Source organism: Propithecus coquereli, unplaced genomic scaffold (assembly GCF_000956105.1).
Source record: "Propithecus coquereli isolate 6110/MARCELLA unplaced genomic scaffold, Pcoq_1.0 Scaffold72, whole genome shotgun sequence".
Lineage (NCBI taxonomy): Eukaryota > Metazoa > Chordata > Mammalia > Primates > Indriidae > Propithecus > Propithecus coquereli.
In genome coordinates, this window is record NW_012153285.1 from 1776863 (window position 1) to 1783894 (window position 7032).

Below are 7032 nucleotides of genomic sequence, written 5' to 3' on the forward strand. Positions count from 1 at the left end.
TCAGTCTCCCAAGTGGCTGGGACTGCAAGCATGCACCACCATGCCTGGCTAATTTTTTTGTGTGTGTTTTTAGTTGTCCAGCTAGTTTCTTTCTGTTTTTAGTGGAGACGGGGTCTCGCTTTTGCTCGGGCTGGTCTGGAACTCCTGAGCTTGAAAGATTCACCTGCCTTGGCCTCCCAGAGTGCTAGGATTACAGGCATGAGCCACCATGCCTGGCCAATTAGGGTCTGATATGTTGAGTGATAAAGGATACAGATTATAGGGATTAGACCTTACATGACTGTGGGAGTTGGTAAAGATGCTGTTGTGTTTGCATTGTGTGGTGGGCCTGAAGTTATTGTGAGTCAGTGGAACTGGCAGGAAGATAAGCTGGAGGTCAAGTGGGAGAAGGAAAAACCAAGTTAGAACTAATAAAGATAAACTGGAACCTGTGTCTCTCTCTTATTGCCTCCCCACTCTGTGACACTGATGTTGTGTAGAATTTGTGGCACTGTTTGCCGTACACCTGTTCATGTAATGGACCCTACAACTTTAGAAGGTTGATGAAGTGATTTGGCAGGAGCTAGAGGAGCAGAGGGCCTGGCTGCTACCCCGTGCCAACAAGGTGAGCCATTAGATCAATGACAGTGTACACAGGCTGCAAAAAAAAAAAAAAAAAAAAAAAGGATATTAGCATAGACATTTTAATAACAATGACTAGAAGAGAAATTTCGATAATTGTTGAACCTTTGATATGGATGTTAGTAATTTACTTATACTCCTTGATCCATGTTTGTAGTCTTTAAATTTGTTTATAGAAATCTCTAAAATTTGTAATTTAAAAAATCTTTCTGATTCAAAAGTACTCTACAAATTAAGCCATAAATCGACAGATTATCCCTCCCAAGTGGATAAGCATTTAACTTTCATGAGTAACCAAAACATTAGGTATAGAGAGGCTTAGGAATGTGCCCAGTGACACAGAATAAGTCAGTATTAGGAGAATCACTGGCTTGGACTAATCTGCTCTGGATTCCAAGCAACCCTTACATTAGGCTATAATGTTCACTAGCATTGCCTGAGGTTTGAGCTGGAAAACGTAGGACTGCAAAAGAGCAAATCTGGAGGCATCACATTACCAAATTTAAACTATACCACAAGGCAATAGTAATCAAAACAGCATGGTATTGGTACAAAAATGGAGAAATAGACCCATGGAACAGAACAGAGAACCCAGATATAAAACCATCTATCTACAACCAAGTGATCTTTGACAAAGCAGACAACAATGTACACTGGTGAAAAGAAACCCTAGTCAATAAATGGTGTCAGGAAAATTGGACAGCCACACGCAGAATGAAACAGGACCCCTACCTCTCACCACTCACAAAATTAATTCAAGATGGATAAAAGACTTAAATCTAAGGCATGGAAACCATAAGAACTCTAGAGGAAAATGTTGGAAAAAATTCTAGATATCAGCCTAAGCAAAAAATTTATGACAAAGACCCCAGTGGGAATCATGGAAACAACAAAAATTAATACATGGGATTTGATTAAACTAAAAAGCTTCTGCACAGCTAAGGAAACAATCAATAGAGCATATAGACAACCTATTGAATGGAAGAAAATATCTGCAAGCTCCATATCTGATAAAGGGCTAATATCCAGAATTTACAAATAACTCAAGCAAATCAGCAAGAATAAAACAAACAACCCCATTGAAAAGTGGGCAAAAGACGTGAACAGAAACTTCTCAAAAGAATGACAAATAGCCAATAAACTTATGAAAAAATGTTCAACGTCATTAATCATCAGAGAAATGCTACTTAAAACCACAATGATATATAACCTTGCTCCAGTTAGAATGTCTTTTATTAAAAAGTCCAAAAACAATAGATGCTGGTATGGATACAGAGAGAAAGGAACATTTATACACGGCTGGTGGGACTGCAAATTAGTATAGTCCTTATGGAAAACAGTATGGAGATTCCTCAAAGAACTAAAAGTAGGCCTATCATTTGATCCAGCAATCCCACTATTGGGTATCTACCCCAAATAAAAGAAGACTTTTCATCAAAAAAGACACCTGAACTCAAATGTTTATTGCAGTTTATTGTTTATTACAATTCACAATTGCAAACATGTAGAATCAACCCAAGTGCTCATGAATTCATGAGTGGATTAATAAAATACGATATTTGTATACCATGGAGTGCTACTCATCCATAAAAAAGATGAATTTAATACCTTTTGCAACAATCTGAATGGAACTGGAGACCATTCTCCTAAATAATGTATCTAAAGAATGGAAAAACAAACACCACATGTACTCACTATTAAATTGGAACTATCAATGAGCACAGAAGTGCACACAGGCAAACAGAACTCAGTGGATATCCACCAGGGGGGAGGGAGAAGAAAAGGAGGGGCAAAAACCTACTAATGGGTACAATTAACACTATTTGGGTGATGGGCACACCTATCGCCGGGACTCAAGCATTACAAAAGTGATCCATGTAACCTAAAACATTTGTATACCCTTAACATTTTGAAATTAAAAAAAGAAAACATAAAACTGTGTTTGAGTGGTGCTTTTCACATTGACCTAAAATGAAAAAAAAAGTTAATGTTTAAATTGTCATCTTTGGTTCAAGAAAAAAACAAGTGTTCTTTTATTGAAAGAGATGAATAGCAGAAGTTTAAAACCAAATGGAAACTTCCAAGAACTTAACAAAAGTTAGAATCTCTTGTGCTTGCTATAATCTCCATTTTTAGATGTACTTTATTTTCATTTTCTTCGAAGGAGCAGGAAATGAATTGAACAAAGATTTATGCCATTTAATGTCACAGTTGATTACCAACTGAAATTGGAAGAATGCAATTTTTATGACTTTATGTAAAAGTGAACTATATTTCAGTATGAAATGGAGATTGGCTAGACAGACAGATTTAATTTTTAAGAATGTATGTTATCTTGTGGGAAATATTTATATAAATTAAGAAAGTTAAATCTCTCAATTTTTTGTTTTAAATAATTCATCTGCCTTGGTACTGGACACATGTATTTCTTAAATATAACTTATTAAGCAACCTCTTCTTGAAATGTTTCAAATTGTAGTTCTTTATACCACAAATTACTAAAAAGTCTCATGAAATACTGAAATCTTTGTTAATTTAGTGAATTAAACTGCTATTATTTGGCAGTTTTTTCAAATTCTATAATGTCTAACATGATATATGGTTAAGTGTTTAGTAAACTCCTAAAATTATCCCCATTCATTAATATTGGATGCATATAGGCATATTGTCTTTCCTTTGAGAAATATCACCTTCCTAAGATAATTATTCTCATGTTATATAATAAGAGACTGATTGTGAGTGATACAACCAGGTAAAAACATTTAATCAGTAAACAAGGATGAATATAGTCCAGACTTTTTTCTCTCCTACAACCTCCAAACCAAATGGAATTTTTCATGAATGCATTTATGCACTCATTTATTTATCAAATATTTTTGGATGCTTACTATGTGCTGGGGACAGTGCTAAGTGATACAGATGAAACTGATTTACAAGTTCACCACTGTCCTCATAGATTACTAGGAAAGACAGTTATTAAATCATTTGACGTTCCTTAAACATAGTAAACAATTCCATTTCTTTATATATTTGGACATGTTGATCCTCATGCTTTAAATATCCCTTCATATTTAGACCACCTAAATAACTGCTCTTTAGTCCCTCAGGTTAACTTATATGATGATTAGATGTCTATCTTTCTTTTTTCTAAGATTGTCTATGAATTTCACTAATTCAGTTATACTGTTACCTGTATTTAGAAATTACGCTTTTAAGCAAACACATGCCAACTCTCCGAGGTCTAAAACATGGTGTTATTTGAATTTCCATTATATATATATACACACACACGCAAATTTCACTGCCCTATTCACCATAAAAACAAATCATTTAAATATTATACTATTCATATGTTACTAAATCAGTATGTATTTATTTAATTGAGTAATGAAGAAACTGTAAAAAAAAATGCTCAGCTTCACATAATGGAGATGTACCTATGGAAACTTATCCAAATAGAAATTTATTTTTCTCATGTAACAGGAAGACTCAGGTATAAGGACACCAGAGCTGGTACGAATACCTCTGTAATTCAATTGGTTCCCAAACATGTTTTTTTTTTTTTTCTTTCTTTATCAGTATCCTTACCTTGTGCTAGAAATACAGTTGCTGTATCTATAAGCAGCAGGTATAATTATCAGGAAAGAAGAAAGTGAACAGTATCAATTAAGTTTGATTTTTTTTTCTTTTTTTTAGGATATCAACAGCTTTTTAGAAATGTCAGCCAGTAGATTAAAGCTTGTATCTAATTGGTCAGTTATAGATCAGTAATTCTAATTTAAGTGCATGGGAGTTTAGAAGGTTAAATAATTTTTATATGGTACATTATTAACCTGGAAAATACGAACTCTGTAAGACAGAAAAATATAGAGAATGTATATTAGTAGGTAATGTAAAGTATCTATCCACATAGTCCTATCAAATAAATACACTGATTTTAATCTCTCTTTGTATATGAATTTCACAGTAGTTTCAGCACCTGCATGCACATTTTCAATATGTATGTTTCCCAATGTATTTGATCTGCACATTGAGATGACCTCTAAAATACCTGTAGCTCATTTGGTAGAATAAGTTCACTAGCTTGACAGAAAAATCCAATTGCATTTATTGAATTTAATTACATAGTTGAGTAACTTTCAAGAAAAATCTAGATTATCCAAAATATTTTATTGATCTTTCAAAATAAGCAAATAAAGTAGAACGCTGAAAGTAGAAATTCCTCAACCTCCATAGCTGATGTTCCAAACATAACTTGCATATACAGACCAAAACATAAACTAGATAAATGTAAAATCCTAAGAAAAACATACCTCTAGCACAGGCCTTCTTTTCTCTGGAGAATTGAAACCCAGGGAAGTAAAATAACCTGCATACATCACACTTATAGTCAGTAACATATCAAAAGCATTCTGGAGTTTAGTTTTTTAAAAAATGAGGATATCATTTTCTTATGCACAATGTTTCACATATAGATACAGACATGATATTCAAACAAATATCATTTGAATTATTATTTTTTTCATTGCAGTATTATTTATTATAGTAGAAAATTGGAAATTACTCATATGTCTAACAGTAGGGGAATGATTTAATAAAATACAAAGTAGCCTACCAAATGGAAAAATGGCCATTATGAATGATATTTACATACAGACTTTCAAATAATGTGGAAAGATATTAAAACTTATGTTATAGTAAGAAAAATGTAGGGACACAAATTACATAGAATTAATCTATGAGTTAAGTTACATAGAATTATCTCGACTATGTACTTTTTTTTTTAATTCTGTAATTTGGAAGAAGGTGTTGATTAATTTCCAAAATACACTTCAGAGTCCCACCTTCCACATAGCTCCCTTACTCACAGCCCTTTGGTTTTTCAGACAAAATTTAAGAGCCCTCATAAAGCCAGAAGTATTTATAACCCCTCAATGTACCCCAAAGCAGTGTTCACTTCAATCCCTTACAAAGAATATGTTCTATAGATTTTGATTCTCCCTATACATTTGTCTTACAGCTCAGTGGAAGTGGCTGTAGAGACACACATTAGTGAGCAAGTGGAAAAGGGAAACAAAAGGGAAGCCCAGGCACATGGGTGCAGGAAGGGGTAGGGAACACCACTTCCACTTTCCTTTGTCTTTTCTTTAAGAAAAAAAAAAAAAGGCAGGGATTTGATTGGTTGGAAGGGTAGAGAACAAACCTTAGAACAGTACGTAAGCTCCAGAGGTGGGTGGTGGGAACAGTCCACAGAGAAATGAGAAGGGAAAGCAATTAGGGCAACATTTGCAGCATCAAGTTGCTCAAGAGTTTCTGTCGTCCCAGCTCATAGTCGTCCTCATCCACATTCACCAGCAGTTTGATGGCTTCGTGGCCCACAGCTTGCTTGAGGGAGTCTGTGATGAAGACATCTTTAAGTGCCTCTACTAATGAGCCATTGATGTAGTCGCGCCAGAATGCGTCAAGGTCGGTGAGCCGAGGGAAATTGATGCCACAGATGATGGAACCCAGGTCCCGGTTCTTGAGGATGGTGTTGGCCTGGTTAAAGCACTCAAACTGGCGCTCAAGTGGGTCCTCTTTGTTAGAGAAGACGTTGCCCTGCAGAGCAGTCTCGTGCTGGCAGTATTCAGCCCTAACCCGCAGTCTGATGTCACATGTTTGCTTTTCCTTGGGATCCGGGGTCACTGACTTCCGGCGTTTTCGCTGGCTCCCAAGTGTGGCTCTCCCTCGGGCTGGCGGCTTGCTATACATCTGAGGACCCGAAGTGGGATAGCAACGAGGCCTCGGTTCTGGATCACTGAGGGTTCTGGGGGTCACATAGCGAATTGATGTCTCTTCCAGATACTTGTCCACAAGATCGGGGCACACAGCCTGTCTCCCCTTGAGGGTGACGTAGGGCAGCAGGTCATGACGAGTAATGATGCTCAGTGACCGCAGCACCTGGCGAAAGTTAGTCTCGTCACAGCAGCCCTGGCGCTCCAACACCAAGAACAAATCACGTCCATTTTGGATGCGTCCATACTGGTCATCATCAATGACATCAAAAAAGATGAAGAAAAGCATACGCACCTCTTTGTGTGTCAAATGGGTGCCCACGATGTCAAACATGCGGTGCAGGCTGTACAGCCCATGCTCCTGCTCACCCCGTTCTTCTGGCCACACCTGGCTTGCCCGCCGCTTTAGGCCCGCCATGCTGGCAGCTCAGGTGCGCAGTTCTTTCCGGAATCTCCACTCAGCAGCTGCAAGTCCTACCGTACCTCAGCTCCGACTCCGGGGCGCCATGTCGCATCTCTCGGCGCTGCTCCCGGGGTCTAATGGCGCCGCATCCGCATCCGGGAGCCAGCATCCAGCGCGCCCCCGCTGGCGTGGGGGAGTATTTACTCCAGGGAGGAGTCAGGAAGTGTTACGAAG

The 7032-nt window shown here is 37.4% G+C and overlaps 1 pseudogene; it reads right to left on the bottom strand.

Moving 5' to 3' along the window:
- Nucleotides 1-5895: 5895 nt before the first annotated feature.
- Nucleotides 5896-6813, bottom strand: LOC105824196 (annotated as a pseudogene).
- Nucleotides 6814-7032: the final 219 nt, after the last annotated feature.